Below are 5,642 nucleotides of genomic sequence, written 5' to 3' on the forward strand. Positions count from 1 at the left end.
TCTGTGGGCTGAGGTCCCAGATGAAGGGAACGGAGCACCGCCATCCTTCTGCATCTGCTTCCTCACTGTGTGTGAAATGCGACCGGCCGCCTCCGCGCCTGCTGCCCTGCCTTTCCCCCACCTCTTCCCCTCCCCCATCATGCAGCACACCCTTGTCCTGTGAGGCAAAGTAAATCCGTAAATCCTCCCTTTCTTGAGTTGATTTTGTTGGGTATTTTGTCGAATCAACAAGACTGATACCCAAGCCAACACACCTGGCTGCCCGGGATGACCTTGTTTTGCTTTTAGGTCTTGTGGTTGTTGCTTTTGTTGCTAAACACACTAAGGCAGCTTTGCAGAGCCAGCCAGGCTGTACCTCAAGCCTCAGCCAGGGAGAACACTCTTAGAGGTTAAGAGGTGAAAACAAGCCGCTTCGGAGATTGGAGCATGTGTGAGGCGGGGCTTTTCTGAGTAGCCACAGGGCTCTGGCAGCCGGGATCTAACTGTGGAGATGGCCCTCAGGTGTGTCTACCTGCTGCCAGACGGCAGATTGCCTTCATGCTCACTTCCTCGTGTTTAGCTCTCCTTTGTAGTGGGTACAAGGCTTTTGCCAGGATTTAGATTTGGCTCAGCTTAAAAAGTACACAAGCCCAACAGAGAAACAACCTCCCTCTTTGCTTCCTTTGCCTCATCTTTCTTCTCTTCCTCCTCAACTCCCTCTGCTTTATTTCCTGTTCCTCCCGCTTCTCCTCTTTTTCCTCGTTTTGGAGACAAATTCTTATTCTGTTCCTGGGCTAATCTAGAACTTGCCATGTAGCCCAGGCTTGCCTTGAACTCACAGCAATCCTCCTGATTCAGCCGCCAAAGTGCTAGGTCCAAGGGTCTGAGCCACCACACTCAGCCTCCCAGAGGAACTTTTGATAACTAGCTACTCCATTCTCAGCAGTGGTCTCGAATTTCAGGCTTGGGTATGTGCCAGATTCCCTGACTCTCTGGATTCCCTTCTGCTCAGGCTCTGAGCCTTTGGTCTGTGGCACAAAGGGCTTAGGATATGCTGTACCCCACCCCCACCACACACACACACACACACACACACTGTCTCCTCTCTCATCGTTCTAAAACTATGTAATGTATCTCTCTGTTTCTCTCTCCATCTCCTTTATCTTTTGCGTGTTCTAAGTGAATTCATTGAGTTTTTATGCAGTAATTTACTCTATAGGTTGCATGCATACTTCCACATGAACATCTTATCTAATTATCGTAATTACCCTCTCTAGATGAAACAGCAAGCCGGCTGACCTTCAAACCCACGTCATACCATGTCTCACTGGACCCCGTGGTAAGTGAAATAGACAAAGCTCTCACTCTGTGTCAAAGTTGTACCTTTATTTTTCACACTTTAAGTGCTTGCTTTGTTTTTGAGGGCAAAACCAAAACCAAATGAAACAGAAACCCTCAGAAATGTCCTGCCACATAGTTGTCCCTTTGAAACACCATTGAGGGTGAACAGCAACACTGTTCAACTTTTTTGTTTTTTAAGGGAAAAGGGAAGGGTCGCTAAAGGAGACTCCGAGTGAATGGGAACTATCAGATCCTGGAGTCCACCTCTTCTCAGCCTGATCCTTCAACTCTGAAGCTTGAAATGGAACCACATAAGTGTACTCACTGCACTAGCCAAAGCCACAGACCTCTGTCCTCTAATATCAAGCCTCTGTTCTGTTATCACTAAACAGCACTGCAAAGTCTGTACGGCACCAAGAGTTTTCAGCTCACACACTCTGAGACATCTTTTGCTTCTGTCAGCTATCTAGAGGAACCGCCCTAACACATGCCTGCTCTTCAGAAACCTACTGTTTTTTCTGACCACCATGGGCATAGAAAGGCCTGAGTTCGCCTATTCTGTTTGATAAAGACTTTTTTTTTGGATGGAGTCCTACTCCCAGCATTGGGGAAGATTTGGGTCATATTGCCATTTGGTGCTAGATGATCTGTGTTCGGGACTGTCCTACGCTTTGGAGGATGTTGAAGCAGCACCATGTGCCTGAGGCCATAGAGAAGTCGGTAGCATAAGGTGTTTCAAGAACTGACAGTGGTCCCCTAAAGGGCACAGTCATCCTGGCTGGGAGCCACTACACTAACCAACTGCCTTCTCTCAGTTCCCGTAAGTTGGTTCCAGTAGCCCGATGAGAGAAGCAGAGGGTTTGGGAATTCAGGATAACCAGCAGCAGAGGAAGCATTAGGGTGGAAAGAACACAGGTGGAGGGCTATCACATGCCAAGGGTGGCTTGTTGGAGGGGAAGACAGAAATGAAGGGCACAAAAAGGGCAGAAAGAAATAAACATTGAAGGACTGTGTATGGATATTACCTAGAACCCCTGCTCAGATGTAGCCCATGGTAGCTCAGTATCCAAGTGAGTTCCCTAGTTAGGAGAACAGGGACTATTTCTGACATGAACTCAATGGCTGGCACTTTGACCTCTCCACCCCACCCAAGGGAGGAGCAGCCTTGCTAAGACACAGAGGAGGACATTGCAGCTAGTCCTGAAGATACCTGATAAGCTAGGGTCAGATGGAAGGGGAGGAGGAGCTCCCCTATCAGTGGACTTGGAAAGGGGCATGGATGGAGGAGATGAGGGAGGGTGGGATTGGGAGGGCATGAGGGAGGGGGCTACGGCTAGGATACAAAGTAAATAACCTGTGATTAATATAAAAAATAAAAATTATTTTAAAAAAAGAAATAAACATTGTGATCTTAACTACACTGCTTACATGGGTACGAGGGGACCACAGTACAGGGCCACAAGACCAGAGTTCTGGCCTCAGAGCCACTCAGCAACTGGCCTGTCAGTCATGTGTATCATTCTTTCCCTCATGTATAAAACACCTCTAGAGTTCCAGTCGTAATGATTGCCTCAGACATGGAGACGGCACTTGAGATCACATCTCATAAATACATTCTCTGTAAAAAGTTCCACGAGTTGATATTTCTGTGCAGCTAGGCTTCTTCTATAAATCGAAGGGCTGACTGGACACAGCTGAGCACTGTAGATGGCTGGGAATAAAGAGTCTCTTCTAGCCCAGGGCAGCAGTGACCCAGCGTGGTGGAAACCAGGTCATGCTTCAGAATCTGATTTCCAGGTGCCAGCAGCAAATATCGTAACTGCAAGGAGCATCCCGGAACATTCAGCTTTACCTGAGTCCACGGGAGAGTAGAATCCACTTGTTAGCATCTTTCCTGCCAAACACTTACTGATCTCAGGTTACACTTATGAGTCTTCCCACATGGCCCCAGGAGTCGTACATCTTACAATAAGGCCACACATGATGTGCCTACGTATTACTTACGTTTTGTCAAATATCTTGGAAAGTATCTGTGACAGTTATTTTGGATGTCAATTTGATTCAACAAAGAATAATGGTGCTATTCTGACTGTATGGTGTAAGCCGAAGGAGCGAGTCCTCTTTTAATATGTATTTATTCAGCTTGCTGCTCTAGAGACCACAACAACATAGTGACTTCAGGGAGGAGGGATGCAGTTTTGGGTCATGGCTTGAGGGTACAGTCCATCGTGGTGAGGAGGGCATGGCGGTGGAGAAAGTCTTAAAGCCATGGGGGCGGGAGTTTAAAGCTATTTGCTTACATCTCTATGGACCTCAGTCAGCCCTCCAGGAAACAGCCTCTTCCTCGCGCACCTCGCTTTCTAACAATTCCATAGCATTCTAAACAGCCACCATGTGTGGACAAGCATCAGAACATGCAAGCCTGTGGAAGCCATGAAAATATCAAATAAGTAAAAAAAAGTGTAGGGCTCTGAGGTCTGTGTTTCCTGCCTTCCAAAGTGGAAAGAATTCTTGCCTGGCAGCTTAGGAAAACCCTTTAGGTGAATCTGAACACCAAAGAAGCATAACCGCTCTTCCCTCATAACCTGTTAAGAAAGAGGACAAACTCTTCCTGAAGCTTTTTCCCCCAGTTAGGACTCAGATTGTATAGCAAACAACAGAAAAAGTGGAAACAGCAGTTTTCAAAACCTCAGGCAACAGAACTCTGGAAATTCCAACAAGATGGTGTAGAGAATTGGTTCAAATTCTAAGGAGAGATTTAGTGTGTGTTTGTTCCGCCCTAGTAGAAACAATGCTGCATGCTTGCCCTCTGGGGGCCAGGCTTTCGCTCGTGGCTGAAACAGACATGTTAGCTTTGGCTGGCCCACTTTGTACCGGACCCGGTAGGGCTGAAGCATGAAATGGAGGGGTTGGGGAAAGGACTGAGGCCTAGCTACTTAAGACGTTGGAAATCATTCATTCCCATTTTCAGGATTTACTGTTCACCAAATCACCAATAAAGGTGTGTGAGTCCCTTAGGTTTGATGACCAGAAATGGTATCGCTAGAGCACACGGTATTCCTGTTGGTATTTTATTTTATTTGGTTTTTAAGGAAGTTTTATGCCCGTTTTCACAGTGGTTGCTATTTTTTGCATTCCTGCCAATGGTGTGTAAGCGTTCTTTCCCACCTGCCTCTTTGCCAGCATTTGTCTTCACGATGATAGCCATCCTTGCAGGGGTGAGGCGGTGAGAGGGAATCTCATTGAGGTTTTATTTGCATTATGCTTCCGGCTAAGGGTGTCGACTACTTTTCCATATACTTATCGGACATTTTTAACTCAATTTGAAAAGCATCCCGTCCACTTGTCAAGTATTGATTTGCTCTTTCAGCGTTCAGGCTCTTTACATATTTTGTCGACTAAGCTCCCGTTAGCTGATCCCTGGCAAAGCCTTTCTCCTATCATGTAGTCCATCTCTTCATGCTGTCGACAGCTCCATCTGCTGTGCAGAAGCCTTTTAAAGTCAATTCAACGCAAGTTGTCAGTTCTTGCCATTACCCTCTGAGGTGATCCAGCCCCATCCCAGAGCCATTACCATGGCTCAGAGTACGTCCCGTACATGCTTTTCTAGTCACGTCAAAGCTTGGATTATTTTTCTCCTCTTGTGTGTATACGTAACGCCCACACATGTTGGTTACATGTGGGTATGTATCCATGTGTGTGTTTTGTGTGCATTCTCGTGTGCATTTACTCCCGTATGCATAAACTGGATGTCTTCATGTACCGCTCTCCACCTTCTGTTATTGGCAGGGTCTGCCGCTGCCCTAGCTGGGCTGGCTGGCTAGTGAGCTCCACCATCTGCCTGGCCCCATGCTTCCAGTGTGCACCCCTGTACCTAGCTGGGTGGCTGTTGTTTGTGGGGGGAGAAGAATGCACATCCTCACTCTTCGTGGCGAGCGCTTCACCGACTGGTCCGTCTCTCCAGTCTCCTAAGTTTCCATTCTTATTTAAGATTTTAAATGCATTTAGAGTTAGGCTTACTCTAGAGACACGTGCCGACCCGAGGTCAACATTGCACTGTTCACAGTAAGCACATTATGGAGTTGTCCTGGATGTCCATCCTCGGATGGGTGGATAAAGAAAACGTGGTACATGGACACAATTATTCAGCCATAAAAAAGTACCTCGTTTTTCAGGAAAATGGATGGAATCTGAGATCATCGTGTTCAGTGAATTAAGCCAGTCTTACAAGAATAAGCATCCCATCTTTTCTCTCATATCTGAAATCTAGCGGTGGGGGGGGGGAAAGAAACAAAAGTAAAAGGAGGGCCTTTGGGGATGTG

General features: G+C 46.9%; 1 long non-coding RNA gene across 1 annotated transcript; it reads left to right on the plus strand.

Moving 5' to 3' along the window:
• The first annotated feature begins 380 nt into the window (after positions 1-380).
• LOC132654109 (uncharacterized) lies at positions 381-2,230 on the plus strand. The gene is made up of 3 exons (XR_009591793.1): positions 381-501; positions 1,257-1,318; positions 1,520-2,230. It is a non-coding gene; the product is annotated as an uncharacterized LOC132654109 (long non-coding RNA).
• The last annotated feature ends 3,412 nt before the right edge of the window (positions 2,231-5,642 follow it).

This window comes from Meriones unguiculatus, chromosome 5 (assembly GCF_030254825.1).
Source record: "Meriones unguiculatus strain TT.TT164.6M chromosome 5, Bangor_MerUng_6.1, whole genome shotgun sequence".
NCBI lineage: Eukaryota > Metazoa > Chordata > Mammalia > Rodentia > Muridae > Meriones > Meriones unguiculatus.